Source organism: Anabrus simplex, chromosome 4 (assembly GCF_040414725.1).
Source record: "Anabrus simplex isolate iqAnaSimp1 chromosome 4, ASM4041472v1, whole genome shotgun sequence".
NCBI lineage: Eukaryota > Metazoa > Arthropoda > Insecta > Orthoptera > Tettigoniidae > Anabrus > Anabrus simplex.
This window is the reverse complement of record NC_090268.1, coordinates 123440577-123459240: the sequence shown is the minus strand read 5'-3', so window position 1 is coordinate 123459240 and position 18664 is coordinate 123440577.

The window sequence follows — 18664 nt, the reverse complement described above, 5'->3', positions numbered from 1 at the left end:
AGTGAATCTTGTCTTAAATCAATTGTGTAGTGCCAAAGTAGACTGAAATTGTAAAGGTTTATGCATTTAACCATAAATATCGCTAACGGTAGTGGAAACGTGAAATAATAATAATAATAATAATAATAATAATAATAATAATAATAATAATAATAATAATAATAATAATAATAATAATAATAATAAAAAGTTGAAGAAGCAGAAGATGAAGAACTTGCAATAGTATTTTGAGAATAATAATTATGATGAAAGGAAGTTAAGATATTTAAAGGGCGATGATTCATTGTTACGAATATCATAATAATAATAATAATAATAATAATAATAATAATAATAATAATAATAATAATAATAATATTTTATTAGGAACCTGATCATTAAATTGTGCGGATAAATTACGAGGAAGAACGACCCTTCGTTTGAAACGTCGGCAAGGGTTGGCATATAATCATCCCGGATGACAAATGATAATAATCAAATACAGGATTATAATTGAAATTAATGATAATAATAAAATAATTGATGGTAATCACAGAATATGATAATGATCAGATAAAGAATGGTAATGATATTATTTAATAATCATAGGAGGATATGATAGGGACAGTCATCCTGTGTCGAACTGCTCAGAACCAGATGTTGGGTTTTCACGGGGCAGATTGTTAGCTGTAGATACGTAATTAACCCATGGACGGCACATGTCTTCATTGTCAGAGCATAGTAATGAACCTTTCCGTACGTCTTGTCGTATTGATAAGTGTAAATATTGAAATAGGCTTTGAGTTAATGAACTCTACCTGGCGTGTTTGTGAATCTGGAAATAATAGGCTAGAGTTTGTCCGTACTATAAATTCCCGTTTTCGAGGCGATAACATTTCCACGGTGGGTGTCCGGTTCATCAGAATGTACATACCGGAAGTTTATCATGTCCAAACGGAATGAGGAGATGACAGTAAAAAGTTACTGTCATGCCTTCGTCTCCGAAAGAAGATCTCCAGCGGTGAAACGTCCACTCATACGGATGTGAATTCGATCCCCAGTAACCAATTGGGGCGAATTCACCAGATGTTTACACTACCAGAGTAGTGAGGTAAATCCAAGTAGTATGTCATTTATTTTTCAGGATGGAAGTGTCCCAATGTAATAATTGTCATCATGTGTAGTATGCAAATAAGTGAATAAATTGCTCCTCATTGCAATTTCAATAGGAAACAGTTTCCATATCTTTTTATTGTAGTTAGTCCAGTATGCCCATGGAATTTAAGTTGTCACCTCCCAGTCCTATTGTGGAGTCAAAAATTTGTATCCATGAATGAGTCGTCCCCCGTAACCTTAATTTGCATGCCCCGTTCATCCCTGTGTTCATTTGATGCGCCGATATATAATTTGATTTTCTTCATATAATTTTTTTTTATCGTTTTCAAACTGATCACCCCTGAGATAAATGCTAGTCTGGGACTCAGGAAGTGAGCGGGTGCAATATATTCATAGTTTTAAGACAGTTGGTGCTATTTTTTAAGTTTAGGTCATAGGTTAATGTTTATGGATCCCGTTTCTAATTAGGTCTTGCCAGTTTTGTAAAATTTGTATGTACTTTATGCATTGTTTATTGTAACTTTGTCTATGTATATTTTTCTTATTTTTGGCTGATGATGATGCAACCAGCATCAAAACCGGTACCGAGTATAATAAAATGTTATAATTTTTCTTATAACATTATATGGTATTGAATAGGTGGACCTCTCTTGTTTCCATTAGAAACAGAAGTAAAGCCAAAACAGACACAATGAAATGGACAAGAGGAAAGACCAAAGAAGAAGACTGGAACAACCTGGTCTGAAGAGAGAAAGGAAAGAAAGATGGGTACAAAGGAAGGCAAATGCATGCCTCTAAATACTTTGTGTAGTCCTAATGGGCTTATTCACATATATATATAAAACAATGATGGTATAAAGCTTTTCTATTTTTGGATTATGGTTCTGTCATTATCACCGATACATAATTTAATATTTTAAAATTTATTTAGGTCTTTATTTGTCCAGCTCCGTGCTGAATAGTCAACGTCAAAGGCTTCAGTTTAGAGGGTCCAGGGTTTGATTTCCGGCCAGGTTGGGGATATTAACTAAGACTAGTTAATTCCTCTGACTCAGGGACTGGGTGTTTGTCCCAATACACTCTTCTCCATATACACACATCACACTACCAACCAACACAGAAACACGCATCAGGAAGGTTATCTGGTTATAAAATGAGGGCAAATCCAAGTGTGCGATACAGTTCACACCAACGACTCCACCAAGGTGTGGGAAAAGCAGTGGAAGATGATGATTTTGGGCTCTTATTCCCAACAGTAGATTTTAGAAGGCTCATTTTTCATACTGGCGAGCAAGCTAGAAGGGGAGGGGGAGAAGAGGGGGTTATGTGAAGAAAAAAGACAAACTAAAAATTATTATGCAAATACCAATTCACTTTAGCTTGATCAGAAATATGTTTGCAACAATATTCCAGAAATTCATCACCAAATCAATTAAGGGAGATAGCTAGTGTTACAAGTGCAACTGGCCAATCACAGAGTGAGAATCACCATTATAGCAGCTACATCACTTGAGCGACATGATGAACGTTACACTACTTACTTTATAACCAGTCCATCAGCAACAGGAAGGCACAGTTGATTCATGTTGTTGTTTGGGTCATCAGTCCGTAGACTGCTTTAATGCAGCTCTCCATGCCACCCTAGCCTGTGCTAACCGTTTCATCCCTCATCATTATCATCATCATCATCCTTTCATGTATTAATCCTATAGAAGAACTGTTACGGTCTATACAAAAGATGTGCATCTTCACGCCATCTCTTCCTGGGGCACCCCAGAGATCTATTCCCACCAGGGCAGTAGTTTATGATTGCTTTGGGGATTCTGCTTCTGTCCATCCTATTTAGGTGTTCTAGCCAATTTCTCTGGTATTCATAGATGTATTCCAATATAGGTCTGCTTTTAAGGTCATTCAGCACATCTGTATTTATTTTGTGTTCCCACTTAGTGACTCCTACTGTTCACCGCATGTATTTCATTTCACCTGTAGTTATTCTTCTCTCATCGCATTTCCTCAGGGTCCACGCTTCACTTCCATTCATTCCAATATAATTCTTACATCCTACATCTACTCTAATCTTTTTGTCGTATTCATACCTTGGTAGACCCCTGCTGTTTTTACCACCTACACTTCCCTCAAAAAGTACAGTAAAATAAATCTAATATTCATGGTATTTCCATAAAAATTGTTTCCAAATTTCTTTGGCAACTTCATAAACTTAAGTAACCTAGAAATCTGTTCTATTATTGTGAACAGGAAATTAAAAGAAAATAGTCCCCATACACTGTGCAATAGAAAAGTTGAAAATCATCTAACATGACAGAAGAATATCTAGAAATACAACAATCCAAAAATAAAAAAAGGTTACTTTGCATTACCATAATAAGGGCTATAACTTGGAGAGTCAGGGATAAACAGCTGAGAGGAAGAGCACCAAGCAGAGGGGTTGATCAGGGAAAGGTGTCACCCATATGCGTTTAAAGGAAGATCATATGAGAGGCAGAAAATCAACAACAATGGAAGCAGCAGGTCATGTCCAGAACAAATTGACAAAAGATGCATGAGGTCACAATATTGTCATGGTTTTCATCTTCTCGTAGGGTTGTGAAACCTGGATTATCAAAGCTAGAGAACTTCAGTGTATTGATGCCTTTGAAATGTGGTGCTGACGAAGAATGATGAGAACACCATGGACAATGAGAACAAATGTGTATCAAGAATGAGCTGGGCATGAGAAGAACTCTCTATGTATTATACTACCAAAATATATTGCAGTTCTGCCACAGCACAAGACGACAGGGAGACAACTTAAGAGAAGGCTATAGCTCGGAGATTCAGAGATAAATGGCCGAGAGGAAGGGCACCAAGCAGAGGGATTGATCAGGGAAAGGTGTCACCCAGATGTGTTTAAAGGAAGATCATATGAGAGGCAGAAAATCAACAACAATGGAAGCAGCAGGTCATGTCCAGAACAAATTGACAAAAGACGTACGAGGTCACAGTGCTCAGTCATGAGTAAAACAATGTACCGCTTGTAAGACCTTCCTGGTGCAGCTTTCGTGTCCCTTCAGTTTTATTACAGAGGCATTCCTCAAGTATGACTCGGTGTCTACAATATTAACTACCAACTGGAAGGTTAAACAATTGAAGTGGTGTATATACAGGCAGGCCAACCCTCATTTTTAAGTTTTCGAGCGATCAAAGGTTTTGTGTTAGCATCATTTTGCTTTATATCTACAAGACTTTATTTTACTACTGTCATTTTCAGTTATGTCAATTTTGCATAAAAATAATGGAATAGTCTATTTATTATAAAACCTGCATTGGGGAGGAGGTACACCCTTATCTTTACAATGTTAAATTTGCCAAATTCATGTTTCTAATTCTCAAAAACTACTTCACAAAAATTAATAAAATTTGGCACACTGAAACAATAAAGCTTTGAGCATTCATTGACAAACTTTTTATCAATATTCACTCAAAACTAATTTTAAAAAATATTTTTTCTTATAAGTCAATTAAAACAATGAAAGAGTTTCAAAAATTAAGGTTCCTAGAAGGAAACCATAATTAATTTTTTTTTTTTCATTGTTGTAAATGTCAAAAACATTTAAGCTCTTTAGGCCTTTTCAATCATGAAATTACCAGCGTTTCGCCCCAGTGTAGCAGTCGGCTCATCAGTTGGATTGCTACACCTTTCCACGACGCTGGCGGCTAGTGCGCCATTGAGACACCACTGCAAGCCTCTTATGTAGGAAAATGCAGTGACGGTGCACTAGAGGAAGCACGTGCCTCCACTTTCAGTGGTGTCTCAACGGCCCACTAGCCGCCAGCATCTTGGAAAGGTGCAGCAATCCAACTGATGAGCCCGCTGTTACAGTGGGGTGAAACGCTGGTAATTTCACGATTGAAAAAGCCTAAAAAGCTTAAAATGCTTTTATTAAAAAAGTTACTTTGCATTACCATAATTTTTTAAATATGTAAGAGAGAAGTATTAAAAGAAGAAAATATGGAGCAAGTTTCATGTTCCTAACACTTATGGTTCTGGAGAAAAAGGAACATATAGTTCAAAAATACGTATTTTGAGATGAAGTAAAACAAAGATGAAGGATTCCTCAGTGCATTCCTAGCCCATATTCTGGATAATCTGGATTCATTTCTGCAAATTTACACAGCAGCTGAAAGCAGTTATTATGGAATTACCACTGCTTACAAAATTACCGTCACTTATATTACTAGGCACAGAAAGCTTCTTCCTTGAAATAAAAGGACTTACAATATGAATTTCTGTCACAATGTTACATGGTGTTATTTTATTATTAATTTATTAATACAACTTCCCCCATGAGGAGGCTGCCACAAGGACAAAGTATATCCACTACACAGTATTTTGTCTTCTAAAAAAGTTTGCTAATATGCCAGATAGAAATACCCATCACAAGACTCAGGAATAACTTTGGAACGAATTTGGAATGTAGCATGATGTATAGTTCTTCAAGTGTTATATAGATGGTTGCGGAGTATGGTTACTGAACCTCAGATTGGGGTGATAGTGATGTCATGAAGTCGTGTCTGGTTGAGACCAAGAGAATCCTATACCTGTACAAGAAATTTAGGGATTGTGCCTCGAGCTACGATCATGAGTTCATGGACGGAAATATTGTCTAGGTGATATAAGTCCTTATAGTAGTTCACGGTAGGCTGGTAAATCGACTTCTTCTTGACGTCCACCTCTTCGGCCTGGCCAACGTGCGACTCAAAGCGTATTATGGGATCTAAGATTAGTCCTTGCTTGCTAGCTGGTTGAAAGGTTATCATGTCAATACGCCTGTTACTCCCGCTGGTAGCTAGGCCAGAAACCTCTTCGTGCAGCGTGAAACCGTGATCCCTCAGCGAGGTCGCGATCATGTGTCGAATTGTATGATGGCGGGAATTTCTCTATACCTCCCCATGAGGACAGGCACCAAGGACATGGGCAAGAGAGAGGAAGGAGGAATTTACAGAATCCGCCATAATGATGAACTGTGTGAACACCAGGAGGACATCGTCACGTGTATAAGGAAAAGGCGCCTGACCTTTTACAGACACTTGGCCCGTCTGGATTCCGAAAGACTCACCAGGATATTCACAGTAACAGGAAGAAGCAAGGCTTCTAAGAACGAATGGATCACGTCAGTTAAGTTGGATATGGAACAACTAGGTATCCCACTGGGACAAACTCATGATCGAATACTATTCCGTCAAGCCATCCGACACGGTGTTTTCCCAATGTCCCTTACAAGTAAGAAGATTACATGAACTAAGTGGACAGAGGAGAGAAAGCTGGCTCATAGTCAGCAAATGAAGGAGTATTGGAAGAAGAAGAAAGCAACAACTTTACCGAAGAGTAGATACGAGCCCCGTGGTCCTCGGTAGGCCTAAACGAAAAAGTAAAAAATAGAACAAGGAGAGTGTGTATGCGAGGATCTTCAAAAGGCAAAAGTATTCAGTCAACAGTATGTAAAGATTGTTGGTTACAAGGATAATGTCTAGATGGAGGAGGTCACTAATGCTAAAGAAGTATTAAAATTTACATATGATAACAATGATATTTATGATAAGATACAAAAGTTGAAAACTAGAAAAGTGGCTGGAATTGATAAGATTTCTGGGGATATACTAAAGACAATGGGTTGGGATATAGTACCGTATCTGAGGTACTTATTTGATTATTGTTTGGTTGAAGGAGCTATACCAAATGAATGGAGAGTTGTTATAGTAGCCCTTGTGTTTAAAGGAAAGGGTGATAGACATAAAGCTGAAAATTACAGGCCAGTAAGTTCGACATGCGTTGCATGTAAGCTTTGGGAAGGCATTCTTCCTGATTATATTAAGACATGTTTGCAAAATTAATAACTGGTTCGATAGAAGGCAGTTTGGTTTTAAGTAAGGTTATTCCACTGAAGCTCAACTTGTAGGATTCCAGCAAGATATAGCAGATATCTTGGATTCAGGAGGTCAAATGGACTGTATCGTGATTGACCTGTCTAAAGCATTTGATAGGATGGATCATGGGAGACTACTGGAAAAAATGAGTGCAATTGGACTAGACAAAAGAGTGACTGAATGGGTTGCTATATTTCTAGAAAACAGATCTCAGAGAATTAGAGTAGACGAAGCTTTATCTGATGCTGTAATAATTAAGAGGGGAATTCCTCAAGGCAGTATTACTGGACCTTCAATGTTTTCTTATATATGTAAATGATATGAGTAAAGGAGTCGAATCAGAGGTAAGGCTTTTTGCGGATGATGTTATTCTGTATAGAGTAATAAATAAGTTACAAGATTGTGAGCAACTGCAAAATGACCTCGATTTATATATTTACTTAATCGTATGGTGATTTTATACTATATATTATGTACTATACTATATATTATACTATATACTATATATGATACGGCACCAGAGATTCCTTGGTAGGTCAATACCATTTGGCTTTTTTGTGGGATCAAGATGGTGGACATTTGTTCCCAATGTTTTTGTTGACCACTCATGCTTCCAGCTTTCATTTAGATCAAATCCATCTGCAATGAGTTGCCCTGCAGTGACACTTATTGGTCTTCTTGATTGCAGTCGCTGCAGTGACGGATGACAGAATTCTTGGTGCAGTGGCAAAGAGGTCGATGAAAAGATTTTCTTGTCTTCCCTTAGTAGAGCTTGCTTCCGCCTTAAGTGAGGTGGAGGGATGTGACTGAGCACAGGTAACCAGCGACATGGAGTTGATTTGATGGTACCAGTAATACAACGCATTGTATCGTTCAATTTTTTGTCTATCTTCTTCACATGTACACTTTCCAACCAGACAGGAGCACAGTACTCAGCAGCCGAGTAGACAAGGCTGATGCCAGTTAAGCATAGACAATCACCAGAGGCTCCCAAAGAGGTACCACAGAGCTTGTGCAGTATGTTGTTTCTTGCGACGACTTTATGAGAAAGCTTAGTGATATGCTCTTTGAATTACAAGTGATAGGCTTTAACAGCTTCATTTCAAGTTCAGGGTTCTATCTAAAGTGACTCCAAGATATTTTGGGAAAGGATTGTACCCCAGTTTTCATCCATTGAGCAGAACTCTTGGTTTGTAGTTTGCAGCACGATTCACTAGATGGAAACAAGAGACTTCAGGTTTTGTTGCGGGATATAAAGCAGGCAAATGGTATGATGATAAACAGGGTTAAAAGTCAGGTTGTGAGTTTCACAAATAGGAAAAGTCCTGTCAGTTTTAATTACTCTGCTGATGGGGTTAAAGTTCCTTAATAATAATAATAATAATGTTATTTGCTTTACGTCCCACTAACTACTTTTATGGTCTTCAGAGATGCCTAGGTGCCGGAATTTAGTCCCACAGGAGTTCTTTTACGTGCCAGTAAATCTACCGACACGAGGCTGTCGTATTTGAGCACTTTCAAATACCACCGGACTGAGCCAAGATCGAACCTGCCAATTTGGGGTTAGAAGGCCAGCACCTAAACCGTCTGAGCCACTCAGCCCGGCTAAAGTTCCTTTTGGGGATCATTGTAAGTATCTAGGTGTTAATACAAGGAAAGATCTTCATTGGGGTAATCTCATAAATGGGGTTGTAAATAAAGGATACAGATCTCTGCACATGGTTATGAAGGTGTTTAGAGATTGTAGTAAGGATGTAAGACCCCAACTAGAGTATGGTTCCAGTGTATGGGACCCTCAACAGGATTACTTGATTCAAGAACTGGAAAAAATCCAAACAAAAGCAGCTCGATTTCTGTCAGTTTTAATTACTGTGTTGATGGGGTTAAAGTTCCTTAATAATAATATATTTGCTTTACGTCCCACTAACTACTTTTACGGTCTTCGGAGACGCCGAGGTGCCGGAATTTAGTCCCGCAGGAGTTCTTTTACGTTCTTTTATTTCCTATTTTTTAACACACTTTGGTGCAATATCGTTGTTTTAGATGTTATTGTATAATATTTTACGAAATCATTGTCCAACATTTTACCCTATAATTTATAAGATTAGAAAGACTCCATATGTATTATTTTTAAGATTGATATAGGCTGATGATGCCCGTAAAGGAGGGTGAAACATGTACCATTGACTTTTATGTGAAAAATGAAAACCTACAACCTGTTTTCCAGTCATTGACCGGGTCAGGGATGTGATGAATGAAGCCGATATAGGCTATTAGTACGATGGGGTTGCCACTCCCAAAGTGATATATTAATGACTGATAAGTGCTATGAAATGAGAATGGAGAGTGTTGCTGGAATGAAAGATGACAGGGAAAACCGGAGTACCCGGAGAAAAACCTGTCCCGCCTCCACTTTGTCCAGCACAAATCTCACATGGAGTAACCGGGATTTGAACCACGGTATCCAGCGGTGAGAGGCCGACACACTGCCGTCTGAGCCACGGAGGCTCTGAATTTATGTATTATGTATAAATTTTAACCATATGCAATAGTGGATTATATTGTATTGTATTGAACAGGTGGACTTATAAATATTGTAATAATATTTGAGACATACGTCAACTTCAATACGGAACCAAAATGAGAATATTTACTTGTAAGTGGTATGTTCCGAGCTGTCAGCGGAGAAATGGCGTGGAATGACATTAGTAGACAAATAAGTTGGAGTGGTGTCGTTAAGAGTAGGAAAGATCACAATATGAAAGTAATGTTGGAATTCAAGGGGACAGATTGGGGCAAACATTCATTTATACGAAGGGGAGTTAGGGATTGGAATAACTTACCATGGGAGATGTTCAATAAATTTCCAATGTCATTGAAATCATTTAAGAAAAGGCTAGGAAAACAACAGATAGGGAATCTGCCACCTGGGCAACTGCCCTAAATGCAGATCAGGATTGATTGATTAATGATGTTACAGATATGGAAATAGGTATTTGGAATTTCCTTTAAAAATAAAGAAACTTTTTTTTTTTTTTTTTTAAATATTTTTCGACTTGAGAGAAGACTGTTTCTCACATGTACAGTTCTATGTCACATGGTCATCTTATCCCCAAAAGGCAATACCACAAACATGGTTAACAAAGAGTTTTTGGGGTAAATGAAACTCAATTTTTCAGTGAGTTTTTATACTTTAGGGATTTTCAGATAATGTCTTAGTACAGTACTGAGGAACAATTACTGTTATCAAATTATGAAATCCAAGCAAGCGAAGCCGCGGGTAACTGCTAGCTCGTAGATAAACAGTTTGAGAGTTCTACTCATCACCAAGCTAAGGGTCTTGGTTTTGCCTATTTTAAGACGTAAGGTTGTAAAAGCTTCACGTCAAAGATCTAGTCTAGCTTGTACTTTTGTTTCTGTCTCACCCCATACCATTACATCATCATCAAAAACCAGGTCATTAGTTGTTGGATTCTTTCTTTTAACTGCTTTTAAAATTTCATCCAATATAATTATGAGGAGGAGTTGTGAAAGACAACTCCCTTGCTGGACTCCATTCTTCATTTCATACCAACCTGATCTTCCATCCTGGATCTGAACACAACTCTTGATTTCTTCAAGTGGCGTATGGTAGGATCAAGATGTGGGCTACCACTAGACTTAGGTTTCCCCTTTTCGATGGTTGGTTTAGTGAACGTCAAGCCTTCAGCATTTTGAGCTGCAGCCAATAGCCAACGGAGAAGCCTGCTATGTTGTCAAGGCTGCTTCACAAGCTACTGCCCTGGTCTCTGCTACTACCAATGCTCAACCCTTGATAAGAGGAGATGGTAGCCTATGGTTTAGCAAATGAAAGTCCAGCTTTGAGACCAAATGAATATAATGCTTTTCTTTGGCCCGATGGCTGCGGTTCAATTTTCACAATCAACCCCCTCATACTTTTAATTCCTCTGGCTTGGGGATTGGGTGTTTATGACGCCTTCGCCATTCGTTTTATCCTCAGTAGGTCACCACCAACCCTATACAAATGCCATGCCCCATTATTGTTATTATTATTATTATTATTATTATTGTACCGGTTGGTACACCTCTACGCCACACTTTTGAATTTTCTGCCTTAAAGTACTCCCCTACAGCAGAAACTGAACTTTAAAAACTGAATTATCTCAATAGTTTCTCAGAAGATGTCGCTGTGTTAATTTCGAACTGCTTTTGTCTACTAATTATCAAGAAGTGTGGACATTCTCTGATAGATGTCTCTACAAAACTATGACCATGCACCCTGGTGCGAAGTGGTAGAACTTTATTTGAAGAAATTTTGTATTCATAAGTTTGTTCTTTACTAAATTTCGTTCTTTCATTTGTGGGTTGGCAATATAAATCTTTCTTTCCGCCAGTTTTGAAGTTAGCCAATCAATAATTTCTGTCATTAATTTTCAGCCAATCGTGTCTTTCTTCTCCAATTTTGATGTGTAAATTTTAGTCAGCTAATAAACGCCTGTGGGTGTGTCTTAATTATTCATGAAAGGTCTCGAATCTTCCACGAGGGTATAAAACTGCTGATTTTCATGGCTCTTCGCCACTTCAACAACATCTAGCGTAGTGTATGGAAGCATAGCAGGGGGCGGGTAGCGCCTCTTCCTTCGGGCAGCAGCTCTTCAACAAAGGTAATGGCCGTTTAACATCTTTATTTCTTGCTAGCTCAGCTGTTTAACCCTCGGGGAAGGTCCGAAACCTTTTCAGTGTAAAATACCTGTCAAAAAATGTAACTTAGTGCCAGCTTATGTAAAATTTTCTTATTATTTTAACTGTAAATCGGGGATAGAGAGTGCTTTACCCTCTCGAGCTCCCCTTCATTTTTTATTTGAGGTGACTACGCTTTCATAACCGATTTTCTACTCTTAATGTATTAAAATTTTCTTATACGAGTCACCTCCCTAGTGTGGGAATAGCCCCTGTTTAATTGGCCTAGTGCCCCTTAGGTTTTAACACGTGTTCATGTAGGAGTGCAAGTACATGCCTCCATTCTGCTTTGCATTTTGGGCCATTTACTTATCCTATTCTTTTTCAACGAAGGCCCAGTAGGTTGGGTACAAGATACCCCTGTTTCTTTGTAGGTGTGCCTTGAGGGCAGTTGATAGTAATGTTGGTTGTTGCCTTGGATAGGCTCAGAAAATTGAGAGCGGGTTAGCTCTTTTATTTGTGGTAAAAATGCCTCAGAGAGGCTTGAGATGTGAAGGTGGGAGCAAGTGCTCCATGTTATTAGGGGTTTTCTGCCCTTTTGGTAAATATGTGTTTGGGAGCTGAGAGCTCAGGAAATGTAAAGTGAAGGCTTGAAGCCTAAGTTCTGTTATACCACCAAATTTTGTCGTTCCTAGACTTAAATTTTGTTACTGGTACGTTTTTACTTGTTGTTATTGGTTCAAGTTGGAAATTCTATCCCAAATCTGTTAAGTTTGGCTGTTTTGAAAATATAACCTTTAATGAAATCTTAATTCATTTCTCGGTTTTATAGTTAGACCCATTCCAGCCCGCACCTTCTTTCACCTCTGCTGTTCCACGGGTAACCCCGTAACAATTATTATTATTATTAAATTAAAATGTTGAATTTTACAACGATTGTACCCGTCCCTCACTGGTTAATTAGCTTCCTCGGGAGATCAGTGGTGGTGTGCGACCCATGATCACGGGGTCGATTCCAACCAACAAAAGAGAACAGTAAACCTGAAAGATAACATTTCATTTTAGCAGATCTACCAAAAAAAAGAAAACTATATTGCTCCTATAACAGCAGCCCTGCAGTGTCTTCCTACAAAGATATAGAAGTAAACGGGAGTGAAATACCAGTGCTCTGTTATCTATACGATTAAGTCAGAAGTTTGAGGTGAGGAAGTATATACAATGAGTAACGCAGGGTTGATTGTTTGCAGCAGCGATCTGACAGACTGAAGCCTAGCATACCTATTCCCCTGGTCCCTGCTCCGATCCACAGCAGCAAGCAACGTGTGACGAGTCGAGGGGAGAGGGGCAAGAGTTTGGGTTGCAATATCAATCTCAGATGCCTTGCTCTCAGAAATACGTGCGACGTTTTTTCTCACTGCTTTCAAGTTTTGTAAATGGAGCAATGTGTAGATGCTTACATTATAATGTGCTTTAGACTTCCAACATTCACAATTGAGGTTTGGGCTTCACTGATAGCCTTGGTAGCCCTAAGTATACGCCACTGGTTTCATCCTATAATTGTTGTACTCGTGCTATGATGTCATCGAGCACTTTCTTATGTCTCAAACATCCCCCATATATATCTGCATGGTACATGGCTGTATGCTTTCTTGAAGTCCAGAAAAACAGTTATAAGCATTTTACCTTTCTCCAAATACTCCTCACAGAGCATTCTGGTGGCAAAAATGAGGTCTATAGTCAAATCTACCAAATCACAAATATATTTTAAATACCAGACGTCAAAATAGCCTTCAAAACTTGTAACAGAAACACAATTTTACACAATACCAATTCTATTAATCATAGCAATAAGTTCACCAAGTCACGTGTTTATAGACTCAATTGTAATAATTGTAATGCATCTTATGTCAGTCCAACAGGTAGGAGCTTCCATACAAGATACTCAGAGCATGTTAACGCCCTGAAATATAACAGATTTTCGGCCATGGGACAGCATATGGGTGATACTAACCATAAGTTCACTAATACCAATCAAGACATGAAAAATACAAAATGGCCCCCTGCTCAATATTACATAAAATTGTTTTTCAATCCTAACTTCAATCTAAATGAAATTTCAGGGAAATCAAACATTTTATTTGACCTTTTAATTCCTATCTTTAGAAATCATGTCTCAGATAAAAATAATTCTTTCTTTTATAATCTCTTTAAATTCCCCTCTCTGCAGCAGTCTTTCTTTCCACATCCTTCAGCCCCACCTTAGACACCCCTTCACCCCTCCCTTCCCTCCTCCACTACCTACTCCTTTGTTTACATTGCCTGCTTCCTACAGCAGGTCAGTGCTTGTTCCCTGCCCATTCCTTTGTTACATGGTTTGCCTGCTTCCTCCAGCAAGTCAGTGCTTGTTCTCCATCAGGCATTAGAGGTGAGTCTCATAAATAATTTTTCTCCTTTTTTAATTTATTTTCTGCATGTTTATTCATTCCTAATTCTGGCTGTCATTTCCAGATTTACTTCTTTGCATGAGGTCCTAAGTGAATTTTAAGACATCATATCATGACAAGAAGATCATAACCATAAATTTTGTTATTATATGTAATTTTATGTTATAATTATTCCTGCAACATTGTCTTTGTTTGTTATACATAAATGTTTTAGTTATCACATAATCTGTTAAAATTATTTGGCTGAAGATGGCCACTAAGTGGCTGAAACTAGTCCCAAGACTCATGTAATATCATTTACTTGATATATTGTATTGAAAAGGTGGACCCTCTTGTCAATTTATTCTTATAATTGCACTTCGATACGGAACAAACATGAAATTTATAGCTTACAATATAGTTGATCTACGAGGTCTAAATCCATACTGTTCCTCAAGTGTAGGTTCAACACAGGGTTAGTATACAACAGGTTCCCAGAACAGGGGTATCTGCATTCGGAGGGCTTCGGCTACGCTCGGTTATGACGTCAGCCAGTTACCCACCGCCAAGGTTAGTAACCTTGACCGCCAGTCTCGCTAAAAGTCTGTGCAGTAATACTATATGTGAGTAGTGTGTGAGTTTCTTTAATATATGCAAGTGAGTTGCAGTTTTGATGTTAGAGTTTCTATGCTTTCTACGACTAGTCCTTGTGGTGAATAGCTGCTTTCTTATGCCAGTGTTATTTTGTGTTTGACTTGAATTGATTTGTCTTGGGTTGCATATAAACGTGCCTGGTACTGTGTGCAATAACAGCTGGGTGAAAACCAGGAAAGATCCCTCCAAAAGTCATATCAAATACTTCAATTTCCCAAAAAGTGAGGAACTAAGGAAGAAGAGGATCCAAAGATGTAGGCGTGGTGGAAAGTAGAACGCAGATTTGTGCCGGGTGTGTTCCGAACATTTTTCTGATAGCAATTTTGAAAGGGATCTAAAGAGCGAATTGTTAGGGCTTCCTCCCAAACGTGTGCTTAACCCCTCAGCGCCGACCTCTACACGTGGTATAGACCCTCTTTTCTTCCGTAGCCGCCGACCTCTATACGTGGTATAGACCCATACATGGTTTCACATTTACAGCTATAGCGCGAAGAGTTTTGGAGTTATGGATATGCAAATTGTTTTGTTTCCAAGAAGACATTTTCGGGTTTATCAGTGTTGTAAATAAGAATTGAAAAATTGTTATAATGTAGTTGTTTTTGCAAGGATAAATATTTGTCAAATAAGTCTAAGCACTAATCCCTGCTTTTTTTAAAGTCTGTTTGCTTCATTCTTTCCCACAGAATAAAATAAAGAAATGATGACCTGAGAAGTTTGTCCTTTCGTGTGAAGTTCTTTGATCTATTTGTACATTGGGAGTGCGGTTTATTTATTATATTTGTCTTTATTTCTCAGCTTGTAATATTTTCGTAACTCTCCACGAGCGCTCTGTGTAAGCATGAGTTAGTGCTGCTTTCTGTCATACGATACGAGAACCAGTTGTTCATGGTATATATCTCGTTTGAAAGACGTTGCCTCGACCTTTTATCTGAAATATGTATCGAGTTGGTTTGTTTCGCCATAAATGTTGTTCCCCTCATTCAGTTTCATCCTGTTGCTTTCGGTCTCGCTGCAGCTTCATCAGTCCGTGTGACGCGCCGCGCTGAGCAGTGGTATGGCTGACAGTAACGTGCTTGAAATATTGTATAATTCAGATGAAAGTTTAGTCGGAAGTAGTAGTGACAGTATAAGCAGCAGTGATAATGAAATAAATGATGTACCAGTGGTAAATGATGAGAGTGACGATGAGGAGGAAACAGTACTTGGAAATTTCGTGTAAGAGACTATAGATAATTATACAGGTCAAAGAGAAGTTTTCAATGGTGAATTCTGATTGCTAAATTCTCTAATATTACTCACACAGGTCACAGAGACAAATATTAAGCAATTACCTTATCGGGTTCAGCTGGTGAAAGGTTTGTTTACAAAATACGCTCGCTCGGGAGGGGAACGAAATATTCAAGGCCGGCGCGCATCAGATAATACAGTTCCAAGGTTGCAGGAACGATATTTTATCAGGAAATTAGCACCCAAGAGTTGGAAATCCAAACCTCAGAGACATTGTATCCTGTGTTCAAAACACGGCGAAAAGAAGACGTCAGTGTACGACTGCCAGGAGTGTGACTTGAGTCCCTGTCTCAAAGAGTGCTTCGAACTCTATCACACGGAACGAAATTACTAAGGAAATGTGAAACAATTATGTAATCATCTACATGTATATAGTTCTGTCATAAGGAATTCCAAATTTCGTGAAAATCGGGCTACTCTTATACTTGCAGTAACGCTTTAAGTTAATCGATGTATTTCAGTCGCGCGTAGTTGAAATCTCATCCGGCCGCGGGGTAGGAACCTATTTAGATGGCTGCGACGCTGAGGGGTTAACAAAGATGCTGTTCCCTCTAGAAATTTGGGTGTTTTGCGTAGCATAGAACAAGTGCCACATGATAGATTAGGAAGGAAGGAAGGAAGGAAGGAAGGAAGGAAGGAAGGAAGGAAAGGAGGAGCAATAGGAAAATGGCTGACGAATTTTTAAAAGATTCAGAACATAACACGACTAATTCATCACCTCCTCCAGCCACTCAACCTACCCAGGTCTGTGATAATATTATGGCCCTGATTGAAGAAATTGAAAGATTGAAGAAACACCTAGATGACGAAAGAAAAACTAACAATGTACTTAAACTGAAATTAGAGACAGCGAAAAAACAAATTACATCAAAGCCACATATCTATAAGTAATTTGCGCAAGGAGTTAATTAAATGTAAGAGGTTAAAAAATTATGTGGGCCGATGACCTTAGATGTTAGGCCCCTTTAAACAAGTATCATCATCATCAAAAAATTCTGTTCAGAGCATCCATTCAAAACGGTTTGAAAGGAATTTTTACTGAAAATCAAATAAAGATATTCACTAACCAGCAAAAACACGTTAATTGGACTGATGAAGACATATTGGTCGCTTTCACTTTAAGGTATATAGGGAAGAAAACTTACATTTATATGAGACAAAAACTGCATTACCCTCTGCCTGGACTTTCAACGCTGGAAAAATGGGCTTCAAAAACCGACATGCAAAACGGAAGTGGAATCCTGGAAGATATTCTGTGTATGATGAAGATTGCTGCTGTCTCATATAAAGACCACGAGAAAATTGCAGTCCTCTAGTTTGACGAAATGCGCGTTAAAAGTGCTTTTGAATATGATCCCCTGAAGGATGAAATTATAGGCCCCAGTTCACAATTGCAAGCTGTGAAGATGAGAGAACTGTTCAAGAATTGGAAGGAAGTAATTTACGCCCATTTTGATAAAAAGATGACAAAACAGATACTATTGATATTTAGAAATTTCATGATCCGTATTGAAGTGGAATTTCAATTATTGTAAAAGACATACTAAACAATTTGGTTTCTCGTCTTTCGGAAACAGGGCACAAAGTAATGGCATGTGTCTGTGACATGTGGAAAACATATGGAAACAATGAAACAAAAACATGGTTTTTGAACCCACGGACATCAGAAAAAGTGTACTTCCTTGCAGATACCCCTCACCTGTCAAAACTAATTAGGAACTGGTTTCTCAACACCGGCTTCGAATTTTCTGATGGTGACGCTGTCTCGAAGAACTTTTGGAAGCTCTGGTTAAGAATGACAGCCACAGAATTATAGCATGCCACAAAATGGATGTCAGTCATCTAAACTGTAGGGACACAGAAAGTATGAACGTAAGAAAAGCTGCAGAATTAATGTCACACAGTGTAGCTACAGCATTACAGGATTTCAAATTAGGAGATGATGCAACTGTTGTTGAAAGCAAGAGTGAATTAATTGAAACTGTTAATAATTGGTACGATCTCACGAATTCCTATAGTCTGGCAATTTCAAAAATCCCTAGCAAAAATGTGTATGGTCTTCAGTTAAAACAAGACAAAATTTTAGATAAAATGTGTGGCCTTATTAACAGTATGACCTGCAAAGGAGAAAAAGTTAAGCAAGTGTTCCAGCAAACTATCCTTGTGACTATCTCCTCCTTGAAATATCTGATATCAGAACTTCAGAATCTAGGAATGACGTACATTTTAACCCACTGACTAAACCAAGATTCACTCGAGAATTTGTTTTCCCAGATCCGTTCTCGAGGAGGATTATACGACCACCCTACAATGCTCTTTATCGTCTTCGGATGATTATTCTCGGAAATAATACCGGTAAAATATAAAAACAAAAGAACACGTGAACAGAAACCCCTGATGAATATCTCTCATCACAAATGCTGAGGAAGTGCGGAATAACATGTCATGAGTTAGAATATTCTCCTGCAGAAAGCTATTTTGAAGAAGGCAAATATTATATTGTTCTAACATTTGCCGGTGAAACTGACACCAAAATGGAGGTCGAAGGTTTGAACTACATTGCAGGTTGGGTGGCTAAAAAACAAAAAAGCACTCACCCA